The sequence below is a fragment of the Oncorhynchus kisutch genome, linkage group LG22, assembly GCF_002021735.2.
Source record: "Oncorhynchus kisutch isolate 150728-3 linkage group LG22, Okis_V2, whole genome shotgun sequence".
Taxonomy (NCBI): Eukaryota; Metazoa; Chordata; class Actinopteri; order Salmoniformes; family Salmonidae; genus Oncorhynchus; species Oncorhynchus kisutch.
Window position 1 is genome coordinate 35,119,042 of NC_034195.2, and position 21,919 is coordinate 35,140,960.

Here is a 21,919-nt window from a genome sequence, read left to right on the forward strand (position 1 = left end):
CTGGCTTACTGTGAGCTCAATAACTGTATAACATCATCGTGGGCTAACAAAATGGGCTATAGTAATAGCAAACTAACAAAATTTAACTCCGGTTCTCCTTCTCATTTTTGCAATCTCTCCCTCAGAGAATTAACAGTCACCTGCACGCACCGAAATATCATTTTGGGGGACGAATCAAAAATGAGTTTGGAAAACCACTTTGACTCCGCCTCCTAAAGTGCCAGCGTACACAGAAATGCTGGTTTTAGGCAGCACTAAAAAGACAGGGCAGTCCAGGGCTCATGGTTGGAGTATTCAATGCAGTGTGTAATGCAGTGTAGCCTAGCTTGTTTTACACCAGCCCAGCAGGGCAAAAGACTCGGGCTGAGACTAAATCATTCTGGGCTAAAGCCCCGAAAGCCCGGGTTTGGTGACATAAATGCTACACACACATCACAAATGCTGCTACCAGACTCTGCACAATTTAAACACTTGCCCCCCCAATCCTCCCATTTCCAAAACAAGTGTAAATATTGGAGTATAAATTGTGCCTTCCTGTATTATACTTATGTGACAAAGTGAAAATGTAGAGTTTCCATCAACCTCACTCCTGTTGTAGGCAATGTAAATATCAAAGAACACCATGTTCGCAGGCAGAGTAGTGGGTGAGACCATTCACTTTAGAAAAAGGTGTGATATTGATAACGTTTCCATTCATTATGTGTTGTCAAATTAATACAAATATTTACTCCCATTGTAGTAAGGTTGGCAATACGAGAGGTATTCAGACTTACTTTTTTTGCATTACTTTCCTTGAAAGAACAACTATTGGGTTTTGAGCGCTTCTCCCCTATTTGGAAAGTTTGTCTGCCTGCTCTTCAGTCTGAGAGAGATATTCTGAGAGCAGGTTGTGTGTCCTTCCTCAGTACATAACAACTGTTTAAAATTGTATAACACAGTAGTGTCTTTTGAAAACTGGTTCACATATCCCAAAGTTAATTGCGAATGTGACTACTGTATGTATATATTTATGTTGGGGTTAATGTATAGCCTATTTCGTCAAGTTAATCAAGTATTTGCTTGCTTAGCTAGCCACGTTAATGATGAGCTAACTAGCACCGTCAGTCAGTGAACTGCAATGTCACGCCAGCTTTTGCTGGCAGGTGATTTATTGGTAATTCAAGACTTCTTTAATTAAATATTAAGTGAATGTTATTTTCTTACTACGTTAAAAGGTTTATATCAAAAGGGTTCAACTTGTGCTCTGTATTTATCGATTGATGTCACTTCACATTGAGGCTCTGTATCTTTACTGTTGCTCCTATCTAAAATATATCTTGTGTCCTACCTAGCCAATGTGTCACGAGTCCGACCGAGGGTGGCTCCCCTTCCCGGTCGGGTGGCGCTCGGCGGTCGTCGTCGCCGGCCTATTAGCTGCCACTGATTGTCTTTCCTCCCCCTCCTTGTATGTTTATTGTTAGCACCTGTTTGGGAGTAATTAGTTGGGCTTTATTAGACACACCCCTGTTTTTTGTGCGGGATTAATCATTGTGACCTTCGTGTAGGTAGTAGAGGAACGTGTTTGTTCCTGGTCGTGTATTTTCTGCTGTACTGTTTTCGCCCCCCGTGTTTGGGGCATTTGATTTTGAGCACCCAGTGTTGCGTGAGTGCATTAAAAGAGCGCAGTATTGCACTCTCTGTTTCCTGCGTCTGACTCCACACCAACGACACCCGGAGCGTTACAAAAACCCGGCACCACATTGAATGGAGTCAGCAGGAGCAGCGGCCAAACCTCTCCCATCGATGGAGGAACGGGTTCTTCACCACACCACCGTCCTCCATCGGATCGGATCGGCGATGGATCAAATGATGGAGAGAATGGACCGATGGGAGAGGAGTGGTCTTCTCTCTCCACCTTCGGCACCCCTGGCTCCGGACTTCCCATCTCCCGACTCCAGCACTCTCCGTCTGACGCTCCCGAGGGCTTATGATGGAGCGGCGGCAGGGTGCCAGGGCTTTTTACTCCAACTGGAGCTATACCTGGCCACCGTCAGACCCACTCCCTCGGGAGCGGAGAGGGTGAGTGTCCTCATCTCCTGCCTCACGGGTCGTGCTCTGGAGTGGGCGAACACAGTCTGGAATGGCTCAGACTCAGCGAAGGCGCACTACCCGGGAGAACGACTATTTCATCTCAGGCAGGAGAAGAGGAGCGCCCAGGATTACGCGCTGGAGTTCCGGACCTTGGCAGCAGGATCTGGGTGGAACGACAGGGCCCTTATTGACCACTACAGGTGTAGTCTCCAGGAGGCTGTCCGCAGGGAGCTAGCATGTCGGGACACCGCTCTTTCCCTGGATGAGCTAATCGATATGTCCATCCGATTGGACAATCTACTGGCTGCCCGCGGGCGTTCGGAGAGGGTCCTATGTGTTCCACCCCCCAGCCCCTCCGCTCCCATTCCGGGGGTCCGTCTGGGAGTAGAGATGGCAGGCGGAACGCTTCTCGATCACCCCAGATGAGTCAGCATCAAACTCACCCAGACCCCCCTGTTGGCCACATGTTTGTCTTAACTTTTTTCCTTAACTTTTTTCCCTCTTCCCAGCATAGGACGCTAGTCGATTCAGGCGCAGCTGGGAACTTTATGGATCGCGGACTCACCCTTAAGTTAGGGGTTCCGCTGGTGCCGATAGATTCTCCCTTTCCCGTGCACTCCCTAGATAGCCGGCCATTAGGGTCAGGAATGGTCAGGGAGACTACAGTTCAACTGGACATGGTGATGCAGTGGAATCATAGGGAGCGTATCAGTCTTTATATTATTGATTCGCCTGCTTTTCTAGTGTTGCTAGGGATTCCCTGACTGGCCCGGCACAATCATAACATTTTGTGGAGACAGGGGGTTCTCCAGCGGTGGTCAGAGGAGTGTTCTGGAAGGTGTTTGGGAGTTTCCATCAGTGCCACGTCGGTGGAAAGTCCAGATCAGGGTTCCAGGGTGTGCATTCCCCCCGAGTATGCCGATTTGGCAATCGCTTTCAGTAAAGAGAAAGCACTAAATTACCACCTTATCGACCGGGAAGGGATTGTACGATAGATCTCCAGGTAAACGCTGCGCTTCCCAAGAGTCACATGTACCCATTGTCCCAGGAGGAGACGTTGGCGATGGAGACAGGGGTACATTCGGCCCTCCATCTCACCTGTCTCCTCGAGTTTCTTTTATGTGAAGAAAAAGGAGGGAGGTTTGCGTCTGTGTATTGATTATAGCGGTCTAAAAGCCATCACAGTGCGGTATAGTTACCCACTACCTCTCATCGCTACGGCGGTGGAATCATTTCACGGAGCGCAGTTCTTCACAAAACTGGATCTCAGGAGCGGGTATAGTCTGGTGCGTATTCAGAAGGGAGACGAGTGGAAAACCGCATTTAGTACCACATCGGGCCACTATGAGTACCCCGCATGGGTTAAAGAATGCTCCAGCCGTTTTCCAATCCTTTGTAGACAAGATGCTCAGGGACCTGTGTGGGCAGGGAGTGATTGTTTATATCGATGACATTCTGATCTACTCGGCCACTCGCACCGCGCATGTGTCTCTGGTACACAAGGTGCTTGGTAGACTGCTGGAGCATGACCTATACGTCAAGGCTAAGAAATGCGTGTTCTCTAAACGAGCCGTCTCCTTCCTGGGTTATCGCATTTCCACCTCGGGGGTGGTGATGGAGTGTGACCGCATTAGGGCCATGCGTAATTGGCCGACTCCGACCACTGTAAAAGAGGTGCAGCGTTTTTGGGGTTTTGCCAAATACTACCGGAGGTTTATCCGGGGTTTTGGCCAGGTAGCAGCTCCCATTACCTCACTGCTGAAGGGGGACCCGGTGCGGTTGCAGTGGTCAGCAGAGGCGGACGGAGCTTTCAACAGGTTGAAGGCGCTGTTCACGGATGCACCCGTGTTGGCGCATCCGGACCCCTCTCTAGCATTCATAGTGGAGGTGGACGCCTCCGAGGCTGGGGTGGGTGCCGTGCTATCACAGCGCTCGGGTACGCCACCAAAACTCCGCCCCTGCGCTTTCTTCTCAAGGAAGCTCAGCCCAGCGGAGCCTAACTATGATGTGGGGGGCCCGGGTTGTTTCTAGTGGTGGTCAGAGCTCTGAAGGTGTGGAGACACTGGCTTGAGGGGGCTAAGCACCCCTTTCTCATCTGGACCGACCACCAGAATCTGGAGTATATTCGGGCAGCTAGGAGACTGAACCCACGTCAGGCAAGGTGGGCCATATTCTTCACCCGGTTCCGGTTTACATTGTCTTATAGACCGGGCTCCCAGAACGTAAAGGCTGATGCACTGTCCCACCTTTACGACACGGAGGATAGGTCCACCGAACCTACTCCCATCCTTCCCACCTCGAGGCTGGTAGCACCAGTGGTATGGGAGTTGGACTCGGACATCGAGCGGGCGTTACGGGTGGAACCCGCGCCTCCTCAGTGTCCGGCGGGGTGAAAGTACGTGCCGTTTGCTGTTCGGGACCAACTGATTCGGTGGGCTCACGTCCTACCCTCCTCGGGTCACCCTGGGGTGACGAGGACAGTGGTGAGCCTTCGGGGGAGGTATTGGTGGCCCACTTTGGCTAGGGACGTTAAGGTTTATGTCTCCTCCTGTTCACTGTGCGCCCAGAGTAAGGCTCCTAGGCACCTTCCTAGAGGGAAGTTACAACCCCTCCCCGTTCCACGACGGCCATGGTCGCATCTATCAGATTTCCTGATCGATCTTCCCCCGTCTCAGGGCAACACCACGGTTCTGGTGATTGTGGATCGGTTCTCTAAGTCCTGCCGTCTCCTCCCGTTGCCCGGTATCCCTGCAGCCCTACAGACTGCGGAGGCATTATTCACCCACGTCTTTCGGCACTACGGGGTGCCGGAGGAAATAGTTTCTGATCGGGGCCCCCAATTCACGTCCCGAGTATGGAGGGCGTTCATGGAGCATTTGGGGGTCTCTGTCAGCCTGACCTCCGGTTATCACCCCGAGAGTAATGGGCAGGTGGAGAGAGTGAACCAGGAGGTGGGTAGGTTTCTGCGGTTGTATTGCCAGGATCGGCCAGGGGAGTGGGCAAGATACATTCCCTGGGCTGAAATGGCCCAGAACTCACTACGCCACTCCTCTACTAACGTGTCCCCTTTTCAGTGTGTGTTGGGGTATCAGCCGGTCCTGGCACCATGGCATCCGAGCCAGACCGAAGCTCCTGCGGTGGAGGAATGGGTACAGCGCTCCAAGGAGACCTGGAGGGCCATCCAGGAATCTCTCCAACAAGCGAGTGGACGGCAGAAGAAGAGTGCTGACCGCCACCGCAGTGAGGCCCCCGTGTTTGTACCGGGGGACAGGGTCTGGCTCTCGACCCGAAACCTGCCCCTCCGCTGGCCCTGCCGGAAGCTGGGTCCGCAGTGTGTAGTGCCCTTTAAAGTCCTGAGGAGAATAAACGAGGTGTGTTATCGATTACAACTCCCTTTCTATTATCGTATTAACCCATCGTTTCATGTGTCTCTCCTCAGGCCGGTGGTAGCTGGTTCCCTGCAGGACAGTGAGGTCCCTCCACCCCCTCTGGACATCGAGGGGTCCCCGGCGTATACGATATGGGCCATTCTGGACTCAAGACGCTGGGTGAGGGGCCTGCAGTACCTCGTGGACTGGGAGGGGTATGGTCCGGAGGAGAGGTGCTGGGTACCGGTGGGGGACATCTTGGATCCATCAATGTTGAGGGATTTCCATCTCCTCCATCCGGATCGCCCTGCACCTCGTCCTCCGGGTCGACCTCGAGGCCGGTGTCGGCGCGCTGTGGGAGCCGCGCGTCAGGGGGGGATACTGTCACGAGTCCGACCGAGGGTGGCTCCCCTTCCCGGTCGTGTGGTGCTCGGCGGTCGTTGTCGCCGGCCTATTAGCTGCCACTGATTGTCTTTCCTCCCCCTCCTTGTATGTTTATTGTTAGCACCTGTTAGGGAGTAATTAGTTGGGCTTTATTAGACAGCCGGCCCGCCTGTTTTTTTTGTGCGGGATTAACCATTGTGACCTTTGTGTAGGTTGTAGAGGAACGTGTTTGTTCCTGGTCGTGTATTTTCTGCTGTACTGTTTTCGTCCCCCGTGTTTGGGGCATTTGATTTTGAGCACCCAGTGTTGCGTGAGTGCATTAAAAGAGCACAGTATTGCGCTCTCTGTTTCATGCGTCTGACTCCACACCCACGACACCCGGAGCGTTACACAATGAACGTGTGCCTTGACCATCCTCTCAATTCCTGTTATCAAATCAAATCAAATCAAATCAAATTTATTTATATAGCCCTTCGTACATCAGCTGATATCTCAAAGTGCTGTACAGAAACCCAGCCTAAAACCCCAAACAGCAAGCAATGCAGGTGGAGAAGCACGTGATCAGTGATATATTTTACTGCAGGTATGTCTTACTGTATTTTTACTATATGCATTTATACTATATGATCACTTTGTGCATTCAGTCTGAGAGAGAGATTCTGAGAGAAGTGGCTGTGACCATCCTGTCAATGCCTGTCACTACTGTTTGATATCTTTTACTGCAGATAAAAACCAAGTCAACCTGAAGTGTGTGTGTCCGTGTGCCTTTCTTCTGGGTAGCAATATGAAGTTGGTTACACCTATGTTGAAATGTTTATTCTATTCTACTGAGCCATTTACTTTATGTTCATATACAGTTGAAGTCGGAAGTTTACATACACCTTAGCCAACTACATTTAAACTCCGTTGTCACAATTCCTGACATTTAATCCTCGTAAAATAATTCCCTGTTTTAGGTCAGTTAGGATCACCACTTTATTTTAAGAATGTAAAATGTCAGAATAATGGTAGAGAGAAGGATTTTTTTCAGCTTTGATTTCCCATTCCCAGTGGGTCAGAAGTTTACATATACTCAATTTCGTTGTTCTTCAATGTTCCGTTTTAGGACCACAATTGTTTTCACTATATATTTGACCTCTTGGGGATGTCATTCGAAAACATAATGTTAACTTGCACTGCTATGCGGATGACACACAGCTGTACATTTAAATGAAACATGGTGAAGCCCCAAAATTGCCCTCGCTAGAAGCCTATGATTCAGACATAAGGAAGTGTATGGCTGCAAACCTTCTACTTTTAAACTCAGACAAAAGAGAGATGCTTGTTCTAGGTCCCAAGAAACAAATAAATCTTCTGTTGAATCTGACAATAAATCTTGATGGTTGTACAGTCGTCTCAAATAAAACTGTGAAGGACCTCGACGTTACTCTGGACTCTGATCTCTCTTTTGACTAACATATCAAGACTGTTTCAAGGACAGCTTGTTCCATCTATGTAACATTGCAAAAATCAGAAACTTTCTGTCCAAAAATGATGCAGAAAAATGAATCCATGCTTTTGTTACTTCTAGGTTAGATTACTGCAATGCTCTACTTTCCGGCTACCCGGATAAAGCACTAAATAACCTTCAGTTAGTGCTAAATACGGCTGCTAGAATCCTGACTAGAAGCAAAAAAGTTGATCATATTACTCCAGTGCTAGCCTCCCTACACTGGCTTCCTGTTAAGGCAAGGGCTGATTTCAAGGTTTTACTGCTAACCTACAAAGCATTACATGGGCTTGCTACTAACTATCTTTCTGATTTGGTCCTGCCATACATACCTACACGTACGCTACGGTCACAAGACGCAGGCCTCCTCTCACTGTCCACGCCGGACATGCTAGATATACTGGTATTGTGTGAGGGTAAGCAACAACATCTCCACCCCGCTGATCCTCAACACTGGGGCCCCACAAGGGTGGGTTCTGAGCCCTCTCCTGTACTCCCTGTTCACCCACGACTGCGTGGCCACGCACGCCTCCAACTCAATCATCAAGTTTGCGGACGACACAACAGTGGTAGGCTTGATTACCAACAACGACGAGACGGCCTACAGGGAGGAGGTGAGGGCCCTCGGAGTGTGGTGTCAGGAAAATAACCTCACACTCAACGTCAACAAAACTAAGGAGATGATTGTGGACTTCAGGAAACAGCAGAGGGAACACCCTCCTATCCACATCGATGGAACAGTAGCGGAGAGGGTAGCAAGTTTTAAGTTCCTCGGCATACACATCACAGACAAACTGAATTGGTCCACCCACACAGACAACATCGTGAAGAAGGCGCAGCAGCGCCTCTTCAACCTCAGGAGGCTGAAGAAATTTGGCTTGTCACCAAAAGCACTCACACACTTCTACAGATGCACAATCAAGAGCATCCTGGCGGGCTGTATCACCGCCTGGTACGGCAACTGCTCCACCCACACCCGTAAGGCTCTCCAGAGGGTAGTGAGGTCTGCACAACGCATCACCGGGGGCAAACTACCTGCCCTCCAGGACACCTACACCACCCGATGTTACAGGAAGGCCATAAAGATCATCAAGGACAACAACCACCCGAGATACTGCCTGTTCACCCCGCTATCATCCAGAAGGCGAGGTCAGTACAGGTGCATCAAAGCTGGGACCGAGAGACTGAAAAACAGCTTCTATCTCAAGGCTATCAGACTGTTAAACAGCCACCACTGTTTAACAGTGGCTGCTGCCAACACACTGACTCAACTCCAGCCACTTTAATAATGAGAATTGATGGGAAATGATGTAAAATATATCACTAGCCACTTTAAACAATGCTACCTAATATAATGTTTACATACCCTACATTATTCATCTCATATGTACACGTATATACTGTACTCTATATCATCTACTGCATCTTCATGTAATACATGTATCACTAGCCACTTTAACTATGCCACTTTGTTTACATACTCATCTCATATGTATATACTGTACTGCATCTTGCCTATGCCGCTCTGTACCACCACTCATTCATATATCTTTATGTACATATTCTTTATCCCCTTACACTTGTGTGTATAAGACAGTAGTTTTGGAATTGTTAGTTAGATTACTTGTTGGTTATTACTGCATTGTCAGAACTAGGAGCACAAGCATTTCGCTACACTCGCATTAACATCTGCTAACCATGTGTATGTGACAAATCAAATTTGATTTGAAATTTCTAAGCAAACAGCTGGAGGCAGGGCTTTCTCCTATAGAGCGGGCAGTTCCATCACACAGACACCCTCTTCTAACCTCATTTGGGGCGTGGCTTAGTTAATGTACAACGTACATGAAAACTATGATCTCGTTAGAAAACTAAAATCACATTCCTATCTTAACAAAACAAATTAATCGTTCTTCATATTTCCTACACAACTTAAAGGATGTAAACCTGACATACACAGTGTGAAAGCTCTTCAAGTTACAGTATTATCGTTATACAGTTTTTAATAACATCACAAAATAAAAAGCAATATGACATGATTATTCTTCAGATCCCCACTGACCATTCTTAACATTCCTCATAGAAATATTGTTCCTAAGTTCACTCTTTGGACATTAGAGTTTTGGGCGGCAAAATGTCTCTGTAACAAAGTCATTCCAATCTTGATACTAGAGACCAAAAGGACTCGCCTGCTGAATACACTTTGGATTGGGGTGAGGCGTCATCAAAAACCTCACACCAATCGCAAAAATCTTGACAGTTTAAGAACTAATGGCAACGAAACCTTGAAATGACATTGTGCTTTGTTTTGTCATATCCCGCTGGATGTGAAACCAGATGGAAAGAAAATAATGAGCTATTTCCCCTGTTCATTTTGATGATTAAATACAGTTCTGGTTCTGGACCCCTGGCTAGCATGTATTCCTGTGCATGGCGATCTGTTGTCTCAAGGATAGCTTATTCATCACTTTCTCTGTTGTTTTATGTGATCCATGAGTGCATTTTAAGAGTTTTGTGTTCTTCTCGTGAGTGCTTTTTAAGAGTACAAGGGAAAGAAACAGACGTGTTTCTTCCTGTCTGTACAAAGAGGAACTATTGTACTCTTCATGGCTTCATGGTTAGACAGGTGCATTCCAAATGTGGCCCTGTACTGTACTTTACCAGGGGCACCGGTTCCAGTATCTCAGAAAATGTCGGCTTCCTGGGCTTTCCACACACAACAGTGCCTAGAGTTCACAGAGAATGGTGTGACAAACAAAAAACATCCAGTCAGAGGCAGTCCTGTGGGCGAAAACAGCTTCTTGGTGAGAGGTCGTAGGATAATTGCAAGAATCGTGCAGGACATTGCAAGAAAGCGAGGGCAATTGCAAGAAACAGGCAGAACACAGACAGGCAAATAACGGTGCAGTACAACAGTGGTGTGCAGAACGACATCTCAATACACACAACTCATCAGTCCTTATCACAGATGAGCTATTTCAGCAGATGACCACACCTGTTTCCACTCCTATCAGCTAAAAAAATAAGAAGTGGCTCCAGTGGGACCGTGATCACCAATACTGGACAATTAAGGAATGGAAAAACATTGCCTGTTCCTACGAATCCCGGATCCTGTTCCGTCATGCTGAGGGCAGAGTAAGGATTTGGCGTAAGCAGCATGTCCATGGCCCCATCCTGCCTGGTGTCAATGGTACAGGCTGGTGCCAGTGGTGTAATGGTGTGGGGAATGTTTCCTGGCACACGTTAAGTCCCTTGATACCAATTGACCAAAGTTTCCATGCCGCAAAAAGTCATGCTGTTTTGGAGGGATAGGGGGACTATATGGGTGTACCTAATAAACTGGCAGCTGAGTGTGCTGACTGTATGCCCAGATCAGTTTAGACAGAGGCATTATGTTGACAGCAGGCCCTCTGTTCGCTCCACACTGACTCTGATCGGAGCTTTTGGTGACTTAGCAGCTAAAAGCTCTCAGGCATTTCAGATTAGAAACTGTCAGATACTCACTTGGTAGCCAACACTATTCATTATTCCATCCCATGTCTTTTTCTCCTCAATGGAGCCTTATCTGCTAAGGGCAGTCTGGCAGTCAAACCATAAGTTGTTCTCTCTCTCTTCCTCTTGTTCTCTCTCTCTCTCAGCTCCCATCATGTTGAGATTGAATTTGCTCCCGATTAGCATTAATCAATAGTAAAGCAGCACACTAATTGTGAAAACCCACTGAGAGCTGACTTCTACTTTAAATAAAAAAATGCATTTGGGTAAGTCAAAGCTCAAGTGACATCCTGACACCATTAGCCAAGGTATTTCAACAATAATCACCTAGCCAAACCAGCAGCAATGCCATGATTACTGTGTAGCTATGTATATTACTCTATGTACATAATAATTATGAACGGTATATATTTTGCCATGCATTTACCTGTGTATTGTTGCATCACATACATATGTGTATGTTGTGAATTTTTGCACATGGCAATAAGTATGCCACTAATACATTATATAAAACTAAAGCATGTTTTTAAAACAAAATACTCTGAACAAAATATATAAACACAACATGCAGCAATTTCAAAGATTTTACTGAGTTACATATGCATCTGTTGGTCACAGATACCTTTTTGAAAAATGTAGGGGTGTGGATCAGAGAACCAGTCAGTATCTGGTGTGACCACCATTTTTCTCCTGCAGAGCGACACATCTCCTTCCCATGGACTTGATGAGGCTGTTGATTGTGCCTGTGGAATGTTGTCCCACTCCTCTTCAATGGCTGTCCAAAGTTGCTGGATATTGGCAGAAACACAATGTCTTACACATTGATCCAGAGCATCCCAAACGTGCTCAATAGGTGACATGTCTGGTGAGTATGCAGTCATGGAAGAACTGGGACATTTTCAGCTTCCAGGCATTGTGTACTGATCCATGCAACATGGGACCGTGCATTATCATGCTGTAACATGAGGTGATGGTGGCGTATGAAGGGCACGACAATGGGCTTTCAGGATCTCGTCACGGTATATCTGTGTTCCCAGTTGTTTTGAATGCGGTATTAAAGTTGGGATTATGGTTCATTGTTTAGCTAGCTAACTAGTTATCTTTAAAAAATACTCCACTATACAAGTAACCATTTCACTGCACCGTTTATACCTTCTGTATCCTGTGCATGTAACAAACATACATGGATTTAATTTGATAAACTGGGTGTTTACCAGAGATGGTAATGTGAAGAACTACATGACCGGCACCAAAGTCAGATTAGGATATAGGCCAAGGACTTGATTCATTGTATTTTTACTACTACTTTTTGTTACTACTTTCACCACTTTCATTCTTGAAATCTTTGGTCGTTTACTACACTGTGAATCCTTAAAGAGATGGGTGGGGATAAGCCTTAAAAGGCTGTGAAGAATGCCGAATTTTTGTAGACAAAGAACAGCACTCCAACAGGTGTACCAAAATATTCCCGGCCATTTTCTCAAAAGTGGGGTTACAAATTCATTAACTTTCAAAGCAGAATGATTTTCCCATTGTTCCTCAACTGCAGTGTATTATATGCAATTTTCTAGCTCAAGCTACTTTTATCCAATGTAAAAAAAACACCATTTCAAATTTTGCTACATACTGTAGGACCGAATCCAGGTGGTGGGTCACATTTTAGAGTGGCCTTTTATTGTCCCCAACACCAGGTGCGCCTGTGCAATGATCATGCTGTTTAATCAGCTTCTTGATATTCCACACTGGTCAGCTGGATAGATTATCTAATTAACAGGGAAGTAACAGGGATGTAAACTAATTTCTCCCCAAAATTTGAGAGAAATAAACTTTATATGAGTATTGAACATTTCTGGCATCTTTTATTTCAGGTCATGAAACATGAGATCAAAATTGTACATCATTTTGTTCAGTGCATAACATGTAGACTCATTGCTCTAATACTCTGGCTGTTGCCCTCTTCATTTTCTGGATGAAAACAAATCTTCCATTATGTTTCAGAAATGGTGAAAGGTTATTGGTTCATTAATAATTCAATTAAACAAAACCCATCCTACTGTACTAGTGATAAGCCAAAAAATAGCATTGGCAAAATTCTAGACTATAGTGTTGCCTTGTTTTGTAAATAATGTTTGAAAAAATAACACTTTGTTGTGTGCTAAAAACAAATTCCTGCAAATAAAAATAAATTCTTGCAAATATATTACTTTGTGTATGTTTTTGGTGTTGATGTTTCAGTCAAGTTGACCTTTTAGCGCAAACATTATGCATGACGGCACTGTTTTTTCTATATCTATGATTCATTGAATTGGGTTCTTTTGTGGTGTTGTGGTGCCCAGATTCATCTTTGCTCCCAAAAATACCCATGTCATTTATATTTGCAGGCATTTAAAAAAACATGTTTAATGATGTTCACATGTCTATGGTACACTGCGTGTCTTTGTTTCCTCTTATACTTCTTGACAGATTGTTAAACCTCCACAATATTCCTAAGAAACATTATAATTGGACCAGGCTGGTGATTAAACAGTGGGAACGTGTGGCTAAATTGCTTAACTGCAGCGATAAGAAGAACAAAGACAATAGCGTTGACATTTTATTAGCTTTAGCAATAAGTCACTCTATAGTGATAAGGTGCACATACTGCCTGAGCAGCATTTCTTCAAACACAGAAAAGTGTGACAGAGGGTGGATAGGAAAGGGCTTGGTTCGGAAGATCAGATATGGCACAGTGGAACTTTTAAGTCTAATCAATTTAATTTGCTGTCTGAGAGTCCTTTAGGTGGCTTTTGGCAAACTCCAAGCAGGCTGTCACACCTTTAACTGAGGAGTGGCTTCCGTCTGGCAACTACCAGAAAGGCTTGATTGGTGGAGTGCTGCAGAGGCAGCATGGAAGGTTCTCCCATCTCTACAAGAGTAACCCTGGAGCTCTGTCAGAGTGACTGTCGGGTTCTTGGTCACGTCCATGACCAAGGCCCTTCTCCCCCGATTGCTCAGTTTTGCCGGGCGGCAATCTCTAGGGAAGACTCTTGGTGGGTCCAAAGTTCTTCCATTTAAGAATTGTGGAGGCCACTGTGTTCTTGAGGACCTTCAATGCTTACAGAACATTTTTGTACCCTCCCCCAGATCTGTGCCTCGACACAATCCTGTCCCCTGAGCTCTACGGACAATTCCTTCGACCACATGGCTTGGTTTTTGCTCTGACATTGTCACGCCCTGGTCTTAGTATTTTGTGTTTTCTTTATTATTTTGGTCAGGCCAGGGTGTGACATGGGTTAATTATGTGGTGTGTTTTGTCTTGTTTTTTTTTGTAGGTATTGGGATTGTGGTATAGTGGGGTTATCTAGAAAAGTCTATGGTTGCCTGAAGTGGTTCTCAATCAGAGGCAGGTGTTTATCGTTGTCTCTGATTGGGAACCATATTTAGGCAGCCATATTCTTTGAGTGTTTTGTGGGTGATTGTTCCTGTCTCTGTGTTTGTTTGCACCAGATAGGCTGTTTAGGTTTTCATCTTTATTAAAGATGTATACAAATAACCACACTGCATTTTGGTCCTCCTCTCATTCACCGGAAGAAAACCGTAACAGACATGCACTGTCAACTGTGTGTGCTTCTAAAAACCATGTCTAATCATTAGAATTTACCACAGGTGGACCCCAATAAAGTTGTAGAAACATCTCAGGGATGATAAATGGAAACAGGATGCACCTGGGCTTAATTTGAGTCTCACAGCAAAGGGTCTGAATAGTTAGGTAAATAAGGTATTTCTGTTATTTTTTCAAATATTTGCAAACATTTCTAAAAACCAGGTTTTCACTTTGTCATTATGTGGTATTGTGTGTAGATTGATGAGGAAAACATTTCATTTAATACATTTTAGAATAAGGCTGTAACGTAACAAAATGTGGAAAAAGTCAAGAGGTCAGGAATACTTTCCGAATGCACTGAACATAAAGTCTACTACTCAATGGGGAAGGCATGAATGGCAACCGGGACACAGTGCCCTTCGCTCCCGCTTGACATGCACTACAGTCACTGTAAGCACAAGTATACAACACATGAAGCAACAGTACACCCATCATCAGTACTGTTAATAAAAAATAATCAATCGTCAGTTTTATAACTGAAAATATAAAATTATTTGTGTAAAACTAACAGTGAAATTCAACTCAGACTCATCCTCTGGCTTCATTACAGAAGTTGAAACTCTCAGGGTATGGTATCGCAATGTACGGTAGAAACAGAAGGTAAAAAACACAGCTCAATCAAAACCGTCTAACCTATAGCACACCTACTCACCCATACTCTGGTCGCCAAATTGGGCTGCAACTACCCCCTTCTCGTGGGAGAGTGTGTGGGGACCATGGCATTGGGGACACTCACGCTCGTTTGTTAGTTAGCTAGCTAGTAGTATTTTGAGGCGAGTGGAGACTGTACTGGATATCGTGAAACTGGAGTGAGGGCATACTTTCTAGGTAAGATTTATTAACTTTACAATAGATACTCTGTGGTTACACATTGAAAATAGACACTAGTTAGCTAGCCACCTAGCTAGTTAGTTACATCGCTAGGTAGTTAGTTACAAATAGGTTTTCTCAATTAGTTCACAACGTTGGCTACCTAACGTTAGCTAGCTTTACTAGCTGGTGAGGTTAACGTTAGGGCCTTCCATCATTGTATCCAAATATTTTAATTTCTCTTTTATCTGTTGTGTAATGTTGTACTATGTTAGCTGGATATATGTATTTGACACAGTACTGTCAGTTATCTAGCTCGGTAACTAGCCAAGTTAGCACCACAGCCTTGCATTAGCTAGCTACACAGCCTAGTGGCAAAAATGGTGGTGATGTAGCTATTGGTCAATGGACATCATTAACAACTGCAACTAGGCTTGTTAGTTAGCCTCACGTCTTCCTGCTAGCTTGTCAGCGAACGTTAACTAAACGTTAGCTAGTGTTAAAGTTGTAACATTGGCTAGCTGGCCAGCTATTGAACTATTTTGGACTTCGCTTACTTTGACCATATATTGACTAGGTACCGATACCTCCTGTAAATAGCCTCGTTGCTGTTATGTAATTTTCTTGTGTTACTTTTTGATTATATATATTTTTTATCTTTAATTTATTTAGTTTTTTTCTGAACTCCATGTTTTGAACTGCATTGTTGGTTATGGGCTTGTAAGTAAGCATATTCGGCGCATGTGACAAATACAATTTGATTTGATATGTTTGTCCTGATTGTTGTAGAATTCTCAGCGGGATGCATTCTATGCATCCCTTGCCAAAACAAACAAATATGCTGTGCAATGAAAGGGTTGCGCCTTCCCTATTAACAAACAATGTCTCCCTTGACGGAGGTCCTTACTGGTAAAATCATGTACATTTTCTCTCCTACAATCTATACCCTCTGTCTTCCCCTCTTTCTCTCTCCCTCGCTCCCTTCCTCTCTCCCCCTCAGTGTTCCTCTGGAGAGGGGTGCATCGGACGAAGGTGAGAAATGCTTGGCAGAGAGAAATGTTTGCAGTCTGGCAATGAGATTGGGGGAAGCTCCCCAGTACCACCACCTTTTCTCACTGGAGAATGATGACGGCAAGAGTGAGGACAAATCAAATTGTATTCAAATCAAATCAAATCAAATTTTATTTGTCACATACACATGGTTAGCAGATGTTAATGCGAGTGTAGCGAAATGCTTGTGCTTCTAGTTCCGACAATGCAGTAATAACGGACAAGTAATCTAACTAACAATTCCAAAAAAACGACTGTCTTATACACAGTGTAAGGGGATAAAGAATATGTACATAAGGATATATGAATGAGTGATGGTACAGAGCAGCATAGGCAAGATACAGTAGATGATATCGAGTACAGTATAACATATGAGATGAGTATGTAAACAAAGTGGCATAGTTAAAGTGGCTATTGACACATGTATTACATAAGGATGCAGTCGATGATATAGAGTACAGTATATAGGTATGCATATGAGATGAATAATGTAGGGTAAGTAACATTATATAAGGTAGCATTGTTTAAAGTGGCTAGTGATATATTTACATCATTTCCCATCAATTCCCATTATTAAAGTGGCTGGAGTTGAGCCAGTGTCATTGTCAGTGTGTTGGCAGCAGCCACTCAATGTTAGTGGTGGCTGTTTAACAGTCTGATGGCCTTGAGATAGAAGCTGTTTTTCAGTCTCTCGGTCCCAGCTTTGATGCACCTGTACTGACCTCGCCTTCTGGATGACAGCGGGGTGAACAGGCAGTGGCTCGGGTGGTTGATGTCCTTGATAATCTTTATGGCCTTCCTGTAGCATCGGGTGGTGTAGGTGTCCTGGAGGGCAGGTAGTTTGCCCCCGGTGATGCGTTGTGCAGACCTCACTACCCTCTGGAGAGCCTTTTTATTTATTTATTTTATTTCACCTTTATTTAACCAGGTAGGCTAGTTGAGAACAAGTTCTCATTTGCAACTGCGACCTGGCCAAGATAAAGCATAGCAGTGTGAGCATACAACAAAGAGTTACACATGGAGTAAACAATTAACAAGTCAATAACACAGTAGAAAACGAAGGGGGGGTCTATATACAATGTGTGCAAAAGGCATGAGGAGGTAGGCAAATAATTACAATTTTGCAGATTAACACTGGAGTGATGAATGATCAGATGGTCATGTACAGGTAGAGATATTGGTGTGCAGAAGAGCAGAAAAGTAAATAAATAAAAAACAGTACGGGGATGAGGTAGGTGAAAAGGGTGGGCTATTTACCAATAGACTATGTACAGCTGCAGCGATCGGTTAGCTGCTCAGATAGCTGATGTTTGAAGTTGGTGAGGGAGATGAAAGTCTCCAACTTCAGCGATTTTTGCAATTCGTTCCAGTCACAGGCAGCAGAGTACTGGAACGAAAGGCGGCCAAATGAGGTGTTGGCTTTAGGGATGATCAGTGAGATACACCTGCTGGAGCGCGTGCTACGGATGGGTGTTGCCATCGTGACCAGTGAGCTGAGATAAGGCGGAGCTTTACCTAGCATAGACTTGTAGATGACCTGGAGCCAGTGGGTCTGGCGACGAATATGTAGCGAGGGCCAGCCGACTAGAGCATACAAGTCGCAGTGGTGGGTAGTATAAGGTGCTTTAGTGACAAAACGGATGGCACTGTGATAGACTGCATCCAGTTTGCTGAGTAGAGTGTTGGAAGCCATTTTGTAGATGACATCGCCGAAGTCGAGGATCGGTAGGATAGTCAGTTTTACTAGGGTAAGCTTGGCGGCTTGAGTGAAGGAGGCTTTGTTGCGGAATAGAAAGCCGACTCTTGATTTGATTTTCGATTGGAGATGTTTGATATGAGTCTGGAAGGAGAGTTTGCAGTCTAGCCAGACACCTAGGTACTTATAGACGTCCACATATTCTAGGTCGGAACCATCCAGGGTGGTGATGCTAGTCGGGCATGCGGGTGCAGGCAGCGACCGGTTGAAAAGCATGCATTTGGTTTTACTAGCGTTTAAGAGCAGTTGGAGGCCACGGAAGGAGTGTTGTATGGCATTGAAGCTTGTTTGGAGGTTAGATAGCACAGTGTCCAAAGACGGGCCGAAAGTATATAGAATGGTGTCGTCTGCGTAGAGGTGGATCAGGGAATCGCCCGCAGCAAGAGCAACATCATTGATATACACAGAGAAAAGAGTCGGCCCGAGAATTGAACCCTGTGGCACCCCCATAGAGACTGCCAGAGGACCGGACAGCATGCCCTCCGATTTGACACACTGAACTCTGTCTGCAAAGTAATTGGTGAACCAGGCAAGGCAGTCATCCGAAAAACCGAGGCTACTGAGTCTGCCGATAAGAATATGGTGATTGACAGAGTCGAAAGCCTTGGCGAGGTCGATGAAGACGGCTGCACAGTACTGTCTTTTATCGATGGCCGCCTTACGGTTGAGGGTGGTGCAGTTGCCATACCAGGCGGTGATACAGCCCGCCAGGATGCTCTCGATTGTGCATCTGTAGAAGTTTGTGAGTGCTTTTGGTGACAAGCCGAATTTCTTCAGCCTCCTGAGGTTGAAGAGGCGCTGCTGCGCCTTCTTCACGATGCTGTCTGTGTGAGTGGACCAATTCAGTTTGTCTGTGATGTGTATGCCGAGGAACGTAAAACTTGCTACCCTCTCCACTACTGTTCCATCGATGTGGATAGGGGGGTGTTCCCTCTGCTGTTTCCTGAAGTCCACAATCATCTCCTTAGTTTTGTTGACGTTGAGTGTGAGGTTATTTTCCTGACACCACACTCCGAGGGCCCTCACCTCCTCCCTGTAGGCCGTCTCGTCGTTGTTGGTAATCAAGCCTACCACTGTTGTGTCGTCCGCAAACTTGATGATTGAGTTGGAGGCGTGCGTGGCCAAGCAGTCGTGGGTGAACAGGGAGTACAGGAAAGGGCTCAGAACGCACCCTCGTGTTTAGCAGATGTTATTGTGCATGTAGCGAAATATTTCTAGCTTCAACAGTGCAGTAATATCTAACAAGAAATATCTAACAATGTCACAACAATACACACAAATCTAAGTAAAGGAATCGAATTCAGAATATAACAATATATGGACAACCAATGTCAGAGCGGCATAGACTAAGATACAGTAGAATCAAATAGAATACAGTATATAAATATGATATGAGTAATGCAAAATATGTAAACATTATTAAAGTGACTAGTGTCCCAGTTATTAAAGTGGCCAGTGATTTAAAATCTATGTATATACAGTGCCTTGCGAAAGTATTCGGCCCCCTTGAACTTTGCAACCTTTTGCCACATTTCAGGCTTCAAACATAAAGATATAAAACTGTATTTTTTTGTGAAGAATCAACAACAAGTGGGACACAATCATGAAGTGGAACGACATTTATTGGATATTTCAAACTTTATTAACAAATCAAAAACTGAGTTTGCAAACTCTGACACATCTGACGAGCGTCGGAGTCGGTGTAGTACAAAACGGTCTTCGTCCTGTATTGACGCTTTGCCTGTTTGATGGTTCGTTGGAGGGCATAGCGGGATTTCTTATAAGCTCCTGGGTTAGTGTTCCGCTCCTTGAAAGAGGCAGCTTTAGCTCAGTGCGAATGTTGCCTGTAATCCATGACTTCTGGTTGGGGTATGTACGTACAGTCACTGTGGGGACGATGTCATCAACACACTTATTGACGAAGCCAGTGACTGATGTGGTGTACTCAATGCCATCGGATAAATCCCAGAACATGCTCTAGTCTGTGCTAGAAAAACAGTTCTGTAGCTTAGCATCTGCTTCATCTGACCACTTTTTATTACCATGTCACTGGTGCTTCCTGCTTTAATTTTGCTTGCAAGCAGGAATCAGGAGGAGAGAATTATGGTCAGATTTGCCAAATGGAGGGCTAGGGAGAGCATTGTACACGTCTCTGTGTGTGAGTAAATTTGCGAAATGGAGGGTGAGGGAGAGCATTGTACACGTCTCTGTGTGTGAGTAAAGGTGGTCAAGAGTTTTTTTTCTCTGGTTGCACATTTAACATGCTGGTAGAAATTTGGTAAAACCGATTTAAGTTTCCCTGCATTAGTCCCTGGCCACTAGTAGCACTGGCCACTAGTAGCACTGCCTCTGGATGAGCGTTTTCCTGTTTGCTTATGGCGGTATAAAGGGGAGGGAGGGTAGCCAGAGCACAAAGCACTGCCCAACACAAGTTGTAGTCTTTCAGAGACTGGAAAAATTTATATATTTAGCAATTAATCCACCGATAGGAACATCGCTGAAAGACGTAAAATGACGTAAAAGGACAATCATATCTACACGCACAAAATAATATAGCGCGATCAGTTTAACATAGAGCATATGCGAAATGCCAGTCTAAATTCATGTTTGGAATTGATCAAAGGGCCAGTCTAAGTTAATAAACAGGCTGGATCTGGCCTGCTCTAATGTCTCTCCCCTTTACTTTCTCTCCACCTCTCCAGGGAAGGTAAAGAAATTCCTCTTGTAATCTGTAATGATCTCCACAACACTCTCATGGCCATCAGGACGATCTGTGCTGTTGGAACACCCACAGTCCAGACATGCCCACCAACTGGCCTCTGTTCCAGGTGCAACACACTCACACACACATTAATGAGGCCTAATGGATTGTATTGTAATATAGGATGATGTAGACTTCAACCCTGTGTTAATGTAACTTAATCTAATGTAGTTAACGGTGTTACTAGCTAATGTAGCAGACTGTATAATAGTTGTGTATGATCTAAACAATGTGACCATTATTAGAGACTGCTGGAGGATAATATACTGGACCGGCCTGCCTTGTTGTTCAATAGAGTCTCATTAAACTTCTATTTCAGGAGTGGGTGCCAGAAAATAAAAGTAAAAAAGAGAAAGAGGTAGAGGCACAATAGAAAGGAGGTGAGCATGTCTACGTCTGTCTTTATTATGACCTCATGCTACAATACAACTCTACTCACTTCCCATCTCATTATATTGAATCATCAATTCCTAATTACTGATTGGTTTGTTAATTGTTTTTTGTTAGTGTATGGTTGATTTACAGTTGTACTTGGTCCCTGACAAATTAACATACATAAGTACTGAATTTGCATCATGAGGTAAGAACCTGCAATCTCTTTTGAATGCTTAGCTATGTTAAGCAATGCATGTCTGGTGTATTGATCTAGTGAGCATGTACACTACATTGAACAGTGAATTGTTTCTTAGCAAGGCAATTCATTTTCTCAGCTAGTTTCTTGTTGGGTGGTGTCTGATCTTGTTCGAGGAGATGTGGGAGCTGGCAGTGTTTTTGTTGTCTGACCGTAGATACCCCAAGCTAGTTCTTTGACTACAGAAGGGCTAGCTAAATAGTTAGCTTGGGTTTAGTAATGCAGTGTTACTAGCGTGGCAGTTCTCCAAAGTTATGTGTTGGCTTTTAACTTTCATGGAACATTTTGGGATATATTGTCAACATTGCACTGTGGTGCACAAATGTAAACACCACTGTTTGGGTATCATTGACTAGCTATCTAGCTGGCTCGCCAATTGTCATTAGGATGTGAGCTAGGTAGTAGAGCTAGCTAGTAGCTAGCTATGTGTCAAGGTCAGCTGTTGTCTGACTCTAGCTTTTTAGC